The sequence below is a fragment of the Lycium barbarum genome, chromosome 3 (assembly GCF_019175385.1).
Source record: "Lycium barbarum isolate Lr01 chromosome 3, ASM1917538v2, whole genome shotgun sequence".
NCBI classification, from domain to species: Eukaryota; Viridiplantae; Streptophyta; class Magnoliopsida; order Solanales; family Solanaceae; genus Lycium; species Lycium barbarum.
Genome location: NC_083339.1, coordinates 119549520 through 119563913, shown reverse-complemented (window position 1 = coordinate 119563913; position 14394 = coordinate 119549520). Strand labels below are relative to the sequence as shown.

Here is a 14394-nt window from a genome sequence, read left to right as displayed (position 1 = left end):
AACAAGAGCGACCCATTCAGGCGTTTTCTCATGGGCCCGCCGAGGTAGAGGTGTCTTCTCATGAGACTGTCGAGCCACAGGTAAGATTTTTAGTTAAAATCAATTTTATTCAATATAAGGTGAATATTTATTTAATTTTTTTAACCTTTATTTGGACCTCGAACAACATCTCGTTCATGAGACTACTTCATATTCTGCGCGAATCCCATCTCAGGAGCCTACAGACCCATCTCAGGAGCCTACTCCGGCACCCGTCGATACACAAATTTGATTATTCAACAAACGTTAATGTATTCAATATAAATAAGAAATGATACTAATTTTTATATATTTTTCAGGTTATCCTTCGACGTCTGCGGTGGCAACTCCCGACGAGGATGAGGTCGCATTTCCAGACCCAGCTTAGCCTAAGATTCTGAGCATACCTGTTACACGTCGTAGTTTTGTACGTTGACATTCATTAGGTGTTACTTGTTCAATTGTAGACACTGGAGATATTTCCTAGGATATATGAGGTTATATGTGCTTATCTTATGGTTATGGGCGTTTAAGTTCATGTAATAAGTCATGGAAGGATCGGAGAATAAGTGAATCAACGAAATTAAGTTTGTTGGAATTTTGAAGAAAGGATGGGCAAGATTTCGTATGATAATTTTGGTCCAACTTGGGGAAAGAATATATTTTAGCATATGAAGAGTTTTGAAGTAAAGTACAAGCCTAAAATGAAGTTCATGAAGTCTAGTTTCCAATGCAATAAACTGCTCGTCGATATGACATCGGAGTAGAGAGTTATGCACATTACAAGTTAGACCAACAGAGCAGATGCGCGCCCAGCTACAATGCGCGAAAATTCTAGGTCGGTGCAAACCGACTCTAGAACACTATAAAAGGGGGTTTGCCCCTTATTTTCATCCAAACCACCCCTCAAAAATATCCTAAAACCTCTAGAAATTTCTCCCAACTTCCACCATAAATTTTAGCCCAAATCAATTGTAATCTCGGGATTTAGGTTCAGATAGCGTACAGTTGTGATTATAGTATCGTGTTGCGGTGAATCTTGGCTTGGAGACAAGGCGGATATTGAAGATATTGCAGCTCTAGTGGGAATAAGGTAAGAATCTCTCCTTATTGATAGTGATTTAGGTGTATTTACGAAGATAGAGCTACTAAATGGTCGTATAATGAATTAGTTGGTTGAGAAATCGAATAAACATCGTGTGGGATGTTTTATGGAGCATTTTGGTATTGATGATAATGTTGTTGATGTTAGTATTGTTGTTATTGTTGTTGGTTGTTAGTATTGTGATTTCGGGTAAGCATGTGACGATAAGCCTAACAATAGTATGAATTCTCTTGAATGTAGATTTACGAGCTTGAGAGGATAAGCGTTAAGTAGTTAAGAAGACCCAAAAGGTATGTTAAGGCTAATCCCTTTCTTTCTAAAGGCATGACTCTTTTCTTATGAACCCATACATGTTTTCCCTAACGTCTTTATTCCCCAAAAGCTAAAAGCTCATGATTCTCAAAGTTCTTATGATACTAAAGATAGATGTTTCCTATGATGATAATGATGATAATGATCCCATTTCTAGAGATTCCAAAGCTTATAGTTTTGATGCTATTATGAGATTATTGAGTTTATTTCATGATTTGCTTGATTTATTCATTTTTGTTGATCTCACCTTATGATAATTGTTCCTCCAAGGTGAGATATAGCGATGATAATTGTTCCATAATATAAATCGGACGTCACCGACCTTACGTCACTACGATAAAGTAGTACCTTTTATTTGGGCTCTCATGCATGCTTTATATATATGTAAGTATTTTCTCACACCGCGCCTATATGGCCGGGCAGCACCACTACGGTAGGCGGATATGGATAATGATAATAACACTGTACCTATATGGCCGGGCAGCACCACTATGGTGGGCGGCTATGGATAACGATGATAACACCGTGCCTATATGGCCGGGCAACACCACTAGTGGGCGGCGTGCGATGGCTACCACGGACGCGGGCTAATGACGATATTATGTTTGTTATGTATGAAAAGTGTTTTCTTTAAAAAGCTAAGCATACATGATATCCGCCTTAAGAGGCAATCAGATGTACAGGTTATATCTCTATATCATGTTATGTTCCATATCTCTTGTTATATTGTTATTCATGCCTTACATACTCAGTACATTATTCGTACTGACGTCCTTTCTTGTGGACGCTGTGTTCATGCTCGCAGGTAGACAAAGAGACGGACAAGACTCCAAGGAGCTTCATCAGCGGAGTCCCAAAAGTGCTCCATTTGCTTCGGAGTTGCAGTTTATTGGTATTACTCTTTTGTGTATATACTTTGGCATGGCGAAGTCCTGCCCCGTCCTTATGAATTCCTGTATTCTGTATAGAGGCTCGTAGACAGATGTATGTAGGTAGATGTTCCATAAACTTATCAGTTCATATTGTTTTATAATATTTTGGCGGTCTTGTTGGCTTGTGGTGATGGCATAGTTGTTGATGATTATGTAGAGATGTGTCGTTATCTTGTAACATATGCCCTTACAGATTATGATGCCTATAAGCTATCTTTGTGGTCCACCTAAAAATGGTTATGAGAAGCATGTTCAGAGGTGCTCGGTAGGTTAGCTCCGGGTGCCCGTCATGGCCCTTCGGTTGGGTTATGACAATACCAGCGGGACTAGATCCCAAGAAGAAGCACGTTATGCAGAAGGGCGCAAAGGCGAGGGATGATCATGGCTTAGAGCGCCCTCTTATTAAGAGGAAAAAGGGGGATGGAGACGATGGCGAGGGCGGTAGGGATGGTATGAGCTTAGGCCTAAGGATAGTGTCAGGCATACCACATGTGGGACCCACTAGTATATACAATAGTGTTGTACAGTTTAAGTAAATATTATATATTTTTTGCGTATCTATTTATATTTATAAATATTATCTTAGTCTTTATTATTGTTTATAGTGTCACATCCTAAATTGATAATAAAAAAATCATGACACATTCGAAATAAAGTTACACATTAATTTAAAAATAATACGAAGCCCTAAAACATAAATAACGTAAGGCTAATGACTACAATCTTCAAACAAAAATGGACTTCGAGCACGTTTCAACCACTAAAACGACAATCCGAAGTTTGACGTATCCTTGATGTATTGAGCATACCTTATTAATCGCACAAAAATAAGTAGGGTTCTATATAAAATATTGAAGTTTCGGAGTCTCGGAGCATGATTAATATATGGCTAAAGTACGTAAAAAAGTGTGAAAATGTAAAAGAAAGAGAGTTTAACCAAAACAAATAGGTCCTTTAGCGCAGTATTTTACTGCGCTAAAGGGGAGAGGGAATATCCTTTAGCGTAGTAAAATACTGCGTTAAAGGACTTAACCGTGTCGTTACGGTTAAGTCCTTTAAAGCAGTATTTTACTTCGTTAGAGGTACTTTTGTGCCTCTTTTTTTTTTCTAGAGTATTTTAGTTTAACGTGTCTTTTATTGGGTCATTTTGATTCTGAACTCTTCTTTCGTGAGAGTTCACTCATTCCTGCATGGTCAAAGCCGTCTTTACTGAGCTCGATTTAACTAGACCTATACTGCCACATGTCATTCTCTGATACGTCCACTTATAGAATCCATTGTTTGACCAATACACATAGTCCCCCATATTTCGATAGAAAATCCAAAAAGGCGTCTGACAGTAAATGAAGTGACAGCCTCCTTGTAGAAATGCCCGGGACACATTTCAAGCAGCGACTGGATGGATTTTGACCACCATTTAACTTTCACAATCAATATAAATCCTTTGGCTCTCTCATTTTTTAACTTCTCTTTCTTTTTCTCCAACTTTTCATCTTCAAACTGATCTCCTCCTTCTCGTTCTTGTATTTTCTTCCCAACTTTTTGTTATAATGTGTGAATATACACAGAATATACACTGGATATACAGTGTATCAATGATCACAAACTGAGAAAATAGAAACTGTAAAGATGGAGGTAATCGTGTGATGGTTAAGAGATGATGAAGAAGAAGTAATTATCATTAGAATGTGATAATCAATCATGAATACAATGGATCATATTTATAACTACTCACAAGCTTAGAGTTAGTTATAACTAACTATGTGAACTCTATCTTCTAGAAACCTCTAAGTCTTTAACTACCTTTAACTCCCGTGATATTCATACAAAGACTAGTATGTCCTTCTATCTTTAATTATCATTCACTAAGTATCATCTACACTTTGCATCTCCGCCTGATTCTAAACTTGGTTGTCGCCACCTTCTTCTTCTCTTAAAGCATTCAACCCTTTCTTTAAACTACACTAGGATAAAAACTATCCCATGAATTATTTGAATAGCAAAAAAAAAAAAAAAAAAAAAAATCATAGGGTCGACAGCGACGTTATTAATAGAAAATTCTCACATAACCTTGAGAAAGTTTCAAGTATATGTTGTAATAGTAAATTACTACTCTTGTTTCTGACCCCAAAAAAAAAAAAAAAAATCAACTCTTGTTCCGTTGACATACGATATTGACACCCTTTATCATGACAATTAACAATATCGGTTATTTAAAACTAGACTTCTTTAACATATACTACTACCATTTTAAAGGCCAAGACTCTGTTTTATCCCATGGAATTGCAAAAAATCATTGGTCTGTTTCTTTTCTTGTATAATTACTTGATAGGAACTATAGCTGTTCCAGTAGAGCGGCATTTCACCGAACAGGTGGATCTTAGTACTGATATTCGGCTCGCAAGGGTTAATCCAGTTTGTGAATGGTGCGAGTCAAGTGGTGGACGATGTGTTATGATGAACACCAATTCTGGTGGAGAACTCATTTGTGACTATTTCCGTGCCCCAAACAACCGTGAACGGAAACGCGGTAATATCCTAAACATCAATTAGTCCTTTTCTTTACTTTTGATGTTTCCTCTATTTCTTGGCGAGATTTTTCTAGAGATTATGCTTTCCTCACTTCTCGTACCAATACCTAAAGAAACTCTAAACACGCAGTTTATTCAGATTTCTCTTAAGCTATAGTTGGTCCTAATTCCTCTCTGTATTTGGCGTTTTACTAATTGGTATCATATCAAACAATAACTGATCCTAACTATCCATATACTTAGTTTTTGTATAATCTCAGATGACGTTTGGCGCATGAGAGTATAAAATGATAGTCAATCATATTAATATGATGTGTAAAAAAATAAATTAAAATATCATTTTCTTTTATATTTAGCTATTACAATGGCTATTTTCTTATCTCCTTCCATATATCTTCTCTATTCCTCCATTAAAATACAACTACCGATTTTTCATTCTTTTACTATTTTTCTTTTGAGGGGGTAACGATCATAGAAAAATCAAGCATAAAGGGATAGTTTTGGACTAGTTATTGATTGATCGGTAACTATTAGTTAAAAAAAAAAAACAAGTACGTAAAGGTAATAAGGAACAAGTATAGTTTAAAGAGATCTAAATAAAGTACACCAAAATTTAACAGGGTCTTTAGATATTCTGTCTTTTTAATATAAGTCATCACTAGTCTCCTTATATATGTGCCGCTTTCCTAATTAGAAAATAGGACAATGCCCCTTCTCCCAAAGTTACAGGGTCATTTTGTCGGGAGCGGTCTTACAGACTTTACCTAAATTAGCTTGTGTTTTATTGGAGTCTTTCACGAGTAAAGTTAAAGGTTTGTTGATAGCAAGATCGACATATCTTTTAGTTGTGATATTAAGCTCACTTGAACTATCTATAGTCATCTATTTGCTGGCTTGCACTCAATAGTCAATTAAAAAATTCATTTTTTCACTTTCTATTGTAGGCTTGTTAATTTTATCGTTATTTTAACGTAATAAAAAATAGTTTCGTGATTATACTATTACTCCCTCCCCCAATTTAAGTGTCATAGTTTGAATAAACACAAAGTTTAAGAAATAAAAATTTTGTGGTCATAAATTAAAAATGTGTATAATATACTAAATTGTCCTATGAATCTTGTCAAAAACGCCCCGAGGCTTACAAGTAGGGCGTAAGACTCATGCGGTGTAAGCCCCAACCTTGCGAGTGTTTGCGTAGGCGTAAGCCCCAACCTTTTAGGCATTTATTTGGGGCGTAAGCCCCTAGAACTTTTCCAAATTTGAGCCAAAATTGTTTAATAAATCTTTTTTTAAAAGTTAAATATTTAAACGTTAACTCATAGTAAATTCTCAAACTAAAAATCTCAAAATGTCAAAAGTTTTTTCTAATTGTTTATACTAATTTCATAATCTTTTTTCCTTGTTGTTTACAGAGCAACAGATATACTTTATAGCTTTGTATGCAAAGTTCAAACTACAAAGCAAAGAGCTTTGTCCTCCAATTCTTACTATGCTTCCATTCTTGCATTTTCCTTCTTTATGCTATATTTTCTTTGAAGATTCTTTTAGCATTGTTCAGTTTATCTTTTTTAAGATAGTTTTCAGTTTTAGAATTTCTTTCGTATCTCTTTAGTTTAGATAATAGACTCTATTTTGGCTATTTGTATTATAATGAGTATTAATTTTTTATCTAGTTTTAGTTCTTAAAACAATAACTTTATATTGTTGTCATTTTATCTTTGAATTATTAGAATAATATATAGTATCACTTTTACGATTCTAATTGTGTTTCATCATAGTCATGTTATTTGTGTGGCTATAGACACTCATTAAATAGAAAATTAAATTTTTAAAATTAAATTATTTCATAAAAAAGATAACAATCGACAGACTAAAAAGAAAAAAAAACGTAAATTGGGATAATAGGAGGGTGTAATTCTTTCCCTTGCATTGTATGTTCTGTCAAAGTTTGACTTAGGAATTGGAGCATTATATAATATGGGTTTGAGTGAGTCAGCAGTCGCACATACGCAATCACGGACCCACTCTTCCACGTTATAAGGACATGCGTGGAATGTGATTTATTTTTCTTTTTTAACAGGGAAAGTGACAAAGAAATAGGTTGAACAAGAAAAAAGAAGAACAATAAAGAAAAGAATTGAGTAAATTCAAAGCAAAGCCCCCATTATTCAAACCTTAAAAAAAAAAAAAAAAAAAAAAAAAAGGAATGAAGCTAGTTCGTGCGTCTCTTAATATTCAACTAAATACCTGCTACTTCTAACTAGCATATATATATATATATATATATTGAATAACTTTGTGTGCCAAAACTTAGGTAGATTGAAAATAAATAAAAAATTAATCATCTCTTATTTGCTTTTCTTCTGCTCTTGTATTTTAGGTTAGACCAATTTATTAACTGAATTTGACTTGAATATTTTGCAGGGTTACCTAAAGGCACACGGTACGCCATAAATGTGGGAGCAGGGGCACCGACAATGTTATTCCTGGTTGGGCTTCTATTTTGTGTATGTAGAAGGATAACGTCTTGCAGGAGGAGAGCCCAACCAGTACTAGAACTAGGAGCCACCGTGGCACCACAGCCCATTGCATTAGTGGGCCTAGATGGGCCCACGATAGAATCCTATCCCAAAACTATATTGGGAGAGAGCCGACGTTTGCCCAAGCCCGATGATAATATCTGCCCAATATGCTTGGCCGAGTACCAGCCCAAAGAGACCTTAAGGACCATTCCTGAATGCCAACACTCTTTCCATGCAGAGCATAGATGAATGGCTTCCATTAAATGCTTCTTGTCCAGTTTGTCGCAATTCCCCTGGGCCCAATCCATTATCCCTTAGTGAAGCTCCTTAATCGAGTCTCATTTAAGTTATACTTCATCTTGTAATCTACTGGATGACTACACGAGATGAACTTTGGTTTAGTGAATAGAAGTTGGCCCAGTATAATAGGACTCCTAATTATTGGCACTATCTATGTATAATGAGGTGCTCGCTGCTGGTTGTTGGCAAATAGATGGCTGGAAATCATACTCAGTGTTCTTGTGAGAATTAGACAGAAATATCCATATGTAATCATCCTCATTTTACATGCCAAATGGTCATATTGCAACTTGCAAGTTTCACTTGCTGTTTTGTGAAGTAAATTTGATTATCAACTTTATGTTGAAAAAATATTATATCTCAAAAAAATAAGAATTATTTCATTAATCTCCTTAATGTCTACAATTCAATTTGGTCAAATAATTATGTTGCCCGACGTCTCTCTATTCAATTTGGCCAAATAAATTGTCTTTATTGTCAATTGCCATTATGGCTTTTACTCCACTTAAATTTTTGGAACGTTGGCGGCAACAAAAGGACTTAGACATCAGTGTTCATCTTCCTATATATATGAACTTGTATGTTCATCTTGTGAGATAGAAAAAACCAAGAATCAAATTCCTCCTTCCTATATTCTCTTATGCTGGGTTTTTACCTTTGTGAAATCTTTGTTAGGTTCTGGCTTCTAGTTTTATACTAAAAGAGCTTGTTGAATCCTAGGGGATACACTTATACTGGGTGAAATATTCTTAAGGATAGTGTTTTAATTGACATGCCTAAAGCTATGAGATTGTTTAAGAATTCCTGGTAGAGTTCGTGATCAAGTATTTTTCCGTAAGATTTCCAACAATCTTGAGGATATTTCTCAACTATGTTCTTACGGAGAATACCAATTACGAACGGACGGTAACATCTTTCACTTAACATGTTTTTGTGTAACATTATATCTAGTATCAGTTATGCTTAATTGATTATTTCATGCTTATTCTCGTGAGAATATAACAGGTGGATAAACTTTAGTGTCAAGATGATACATATAACCTTCTTCTAATTTTAGTAGTGTTTGGGATTGTACGTTATTTACTGATGTGTATTTGTAGTGTGTTATTATGTATGTTCATTTTTATTATGAAATAAATTGCACGTTATTTCTTTAGTCTTCTAAGAGATGTTTTTGTAGTTCTCTTTATCTTGAGTGTTTTAAATCTCCTATCTTAACAGTTTGAAGAGGCAATATGTTATTTGTTTCAGCGTAGTGGTAGAACTTAATTTCCTAATGCATCAATATTACAGTTTACTTATGTTGCTAGAGATCATGAGTGATCAATTGGGTAATTCTAAATCTGATGTCCTAGTACATATCGATAGTAATTTAACAAAGAAGAATAGATCCAAGGTTTGTGCCTCATTAGAGCTTGCACTTTATAAGTTCTAATTATGATTTCAGTGTTACTTGCTTAAAGCTTGAAGCGTAATTGGTTGCACATCTTACATTAGAAGCAGTAACAATTTAGCTAAATGGTAAAAGAAGAAGTTCAGAATCTCCCTTTCAACCTACTGTCAGGTTATTATTTTGTTTGTGTGGAAGTTAAGCTCTGTGTTGCCTTTATATTTAAAAAGTTCATGTTGATACTTGAATATGCTAATGAAAGTGACACTAACAAAAGAGTCTTATCATGTGATTGTTGATTGGTGATTTGGATTCTGAAAACCAATAATGGTAATAACAATTGTTTGGTGTGAGACAAATTAAACCATCATATCCGTAAATGTAAAAGAAAATTCAGAGAAATGATAATCCCGCTAAGTAAAAATAAATTTGACTAAGCGGATGACATAATTATTGTGGTTATTTCCCTATCGAATATTGTGGGTGAGACATTGGATGTTAGATGACTTTGGTGCTACTAAGTTTTTTTGTGCTAACAAAATAATTTTGTGTCACCCAAGTTGAAGAAGAAAAATGATCTATTTATGTTGGTGATTCAAGAACTACTAAAGTTCTTGGAAAGAGAAAGTGCTTCTTAAACTCGTATTTGAAAAAAAAAATAGAGTGAAGGTTATTTGATTATGATAAGGTCGTGTCAAATGAAAATAATATTTTTGTGAGCAATAGATATTGTAATCATAGTTTATTTGTGTTAACTACTACTATTTTTTTTTAAAATAAATGAAGAAACTATTAATTAATATTGATACTTACTTTTCTCATATTGCTCTCTTAAAATATTTGTTGATGATGTCATAGCGTGAGTAAATTTTACATGATTACTTGAGTCAGGTTATATTATTAGCTTGTATTTATAAGATGAAATATCTTATGAGAAATTAGTAATATTTCTTATGAGTTATGAAAATTTTATTTCCTTATCTTAGAATTTTTGAAAATGTGGGGTTACCCTCTCTTACTAAATTTATGTTGAGAGAAATTTTTTTGCTTTTAAAAAAATGATAATATTTCACGTGGTCTTATTGTTCGAAATGATTTTGAAAATGAGAATTTGTGAAGACGAAAAAAGTAGGTGAATATTTTTTCTTGTTGATAATGATACTAAAATATATTATATGGTGTTATTTCTTGAATTGGTGTATTATTTTGGAGAGAAGCAACTCATGATAATGTGTTATAATGAATTAATATTTGTTGTACTAGAGAGGGTACAATAATGCTTAATGGATCTCAAAATCCATCAGTGATTATGTGTTTACCAATTGTGAAGGTGTTATAATATGAAAATCAGCCAAGTAGACCATAATGAAATATGAGTTTATGGTTTGGAGTTGGTTAGAAATAAGGCTAAGATACTTCTAAGTGCGGAGGTTGTGATAAAACCAATGTGTCTATATATTGTGGTTGCCACACAGCGTTAGCTGTAGCGAATAAATAAATGTTTTAATGGCAATAAAACATCATACAGTAATAAAACAACGCTGTTGTGAGATGGAATTATTTCTATGAATTATGTGAAGTCTGAGGTGAATTTAGCCGATTCACTAGACTAAAAGAAACATCGAGGGGAATGAGACTTTTGTCAATTGAGAATATCAACAATGATTTTGACCCCACCTGTGTGATTGGAAATCCCGTGAATTAGGTTCATATGCGTAATAACAAGTCATTAGTTGATCAACTATGCACTATTAAATTATGTCCCTTCATATGATGTGTGAATATAGTGCAATTACTGTAAGGCAAAGAGAGGTTGAGCTATAAACTCTTAATCCATTATCATATTCTTTGTAGTAGAATACACTTGATGGGTGGATGGGTGGACCTATATGAGTGTGGAGTGGTGCCATTCTTATAAAATTGTGAAAGATTTCTGAAGCACTCATGAATGCCAGAACACGCTCATGACCTCCTAGCGCAAAACTGCGATAACGACAAAGATTGTGCGAGTATAATGTGATAGAATAAGAGCATGAGCTTACAAAAGAATTCTTGGTTCACAGAAGTTCTAAACTTCACCAATTAATCCGTAAGTATAATCTTATTTTATCTAGGTCTGGTTTATAGTCTACACAACACCAGATTCGATGCATTGTACTCATATATTGAAACCCAGAAAAATGTTCTTTCTCCTTCTTTTTTCTTTTGAGATATGTGGAAACCCAGCAAAACTTTTTAATTCCTTATTATTTTTTTTGAGATAGTGAGGGATTGTTGAAAAAATATTATATCTCAAAAAGAATAAGAATTATTTCATTAATCTCCTTAATGTCTACAATTCAATTTGGTCAAATAATTATGTTGCTCAACGTCTCTCTATTCAATTTGGCCAAATAAATTGTCTTTATTGTCAATTGCCATTATGGCTTTTACTCCACTTAAACTTTTGGAATGCTAGCAGCAACAAAAGGAATTAGACATCAGTGTTCGTCTTCCTATATATATGAACTTGTGTGTTCATCTTGTGAGATGGAAAAAACCAAGAATCAAATTCCTCCTTCCTATATTCTCTTATGCTGGGTTTTTACCTTTGTGAAATTTTTGTTAGATTCTGGCTCCTAGTTTGTACTGGAAGAACTTGTTGAATCCTGGGGATACACGTACATCTGGTGAAATATCCTTAAGGACAGTGTCTTAATTGATATGTCTCAAGCTATGAGATTGTTCAAGAATCCCTTACAGGGTTCGTGATCAGGTATTTTCCGTAAGATTTTCAATACTTTATTCAGTCTATTCGATACAATTTACAACAATCAAATTGATACAAATATACACCAAGGACATACTAGCTAGTAGTATTAAGTAACTTCAGTCTTATTCTGTTCTATTGTGGAGACAAATATCATGCATCGCTATCTACTCAATTGGAACTTGCACCAGTTTCAAAACTGCTTCCAAGCTCACTGATGAATTGGCTTCCCTCTGCAGCAGTCAAATTCATTGAACCGAATGGATTTGCAGGCATAATTGGAATGCCTTCTCCTTCTAGCATTTGAATCACAACTTTCATTGATGGTCTGTCCAATGGAGACCACTGAATGCACCAAAGTCCTACAATTGCTAGTTTCTTGATTATGCTGCTGTCATCTTCATTCTCAATTTGGATTGCTATTTCTTCTCCTTTCTCCAGCTGTTTGTACATCCACTCTGGGTAGTAAATCTCACTGATATTGCTTTGCTCATTTGCGGCTTTAAATTTCTTTCTTCCACCAATCGTATCCAGCAACAGCATGCCAAAACTATAAATATCTGCTCTATATGACACATCCCCATAGTTCCTGGAGAACACTTCAAGGGCAATATAGCCAATGGTGCCTCGAGCAGCAGTCATTGACACAGCACTTTGTTCCTTCGAGCACAACTTTGCCAGACCAAAATCCGCAACTTTTGGATTGAAATCTTGGTCTAGCAAGATATTATGAGGTTTAATGTCAAAGTGAACAATTCGTTGATTGCACCCTTGATGCAAATACTCGATACCTTTGGCGGTTCCTACAGCTATTTGCTGCATCTTCTCCCAACCTAGTGGTGACCCTCTTCCATTCCCTGATGATATGATCTTTTGAAGTGTGTCGTTTGGTAAATATTCATACACGAGAGCTCGTCTATATCCATCAGCACAATAACCAACTAAGCGCACAACGTTCGCATGGTGAATTCAACCTATGCTGCCCACTTCATTGATGAAGTCTTCTCCTTCACCCTTGAAATTGTTAAGGACCTTAACCGCGACAAGAATTTCATTTGAAAGCTTCCCTTTGTATACTTCCCCATAGCCTCCTTGACCAAGTTTATACTTGAATTGCTCTGTGATCTTCTTAATAGTTGCGTAACTGTATCTTGTAGGTCTCAGAGCCTTATAATCCTCCAGTAACCTCTCAATCCTTTTCTGATCCTCTTTCTTTATTTTCAATTTGACAATCGTATAGACTGCTAGAACGATTAACACAAAGGCAAACACGCTACCTAGTACAATTGCAATAGTAACTTGCTTTGACAGCCCTGTAAAATGAGGATGATAGCATTATTAGCTTGTAGTAATTGTTGATTAGAAGGAAAAAAACATATGACATTCTTGATCTCTTAAGACAATAAAATACTTTAAACTAAGTTATGGCTATGACTTGTATGTTATGTTGCTAATTACTATTATTCAGAAAGTACTCCCAAGGATAAAAACTGTACCAATTTAGAGATTGAAAAGGGAAAGCAGTTCTAAAGATGTACCTTTGCCAGGCTGTTCTGGAATGTCAAGGCATTCGGTTTCACGACCCGAGCCATTGGATTTCAACTTACAGTACTTTCCATTAGCTTCACAATTTCCACAAAATGGTTCTGACCAGTACAGATTAATCTGTGTTTGACTAAAATCTGGTGGCCCAAAAAGTACCTCGTCTGGAATATCTGCAATGTTGTACATCTTTGTACAGGAAGATGGTAATAGCCAGATAGCTGATGCAGAGCGAAAAGCAAGGACGTCATAATGAGGGCTGCTAAGGCAATTGATCCGAGAATAAGCAAATGAGTGCTTGTTGTATGAGGAACAATTGAATAAAGTGAAGCCACCATACGCGTTCTGATCAAAGGTAAACGGCCAAACAGACGAGTTTATGTTTTGAATCTGCCTGGGAAAACATGAAGCATTGAAATCTGATACTTTTATTGCCTGGGATTTGTAATCAATTTCCTCAACAAAAACACTGCTTGATATTGGGACGTTAACGTTCTTTGCAGATGCCTGGAGGTTGAATCGAGTGACATCATCGGCGGTGCAAGATAGTTCGAAACCAGGGTAGCCACAGTGAACTGGCTGATGATCTTTGAGCCGGAATGGAAATCGAATTACTGGACCAGAATCACCACACCTTGTTGGCAAGCATTCATCTTGAGCTGCTGCTGCTGCTCCAGCTCCAGCGAAGCATACTAATAACAAATGAAGAAACAGGTGAATATTAAAGATTGGGGTCATTTTCTCTTAGGAAGTGACACAGTGTATATGTGATGGTATATAGTTGCTAATTAAGTTGCAAATAGATGTCGCAATGAGGAATCATTGCAATAAAAACTGGTTGCTTAAGGCCAACGCGCTAAAACACAACAAGTGCTCTTTTTAAACTGAAGTTATTTTCACGTGTTAATTCAAATATTCAAATGACTTTTGACTTTCAAATGAAACCACTCATTTCCACTGATTTTCTCAAATAACATGGTCTCTCTCTTAGTT

At 35.1% G+C, this 14394-nt stretch overlaps 1 pseudogene; it reads right to left on the bottom strand.

The window, feature by feature from the left end:
* Window positions 1–11878: 11878 nt before the first annotated feature.
* Window positions 11879–14230, bottom strand: LOC132632059 (rust resistance kinase Lr10-like; annotated as a pseudogene).
* Window positions 14231–14394: the final 164 nt, after the last annotated feature.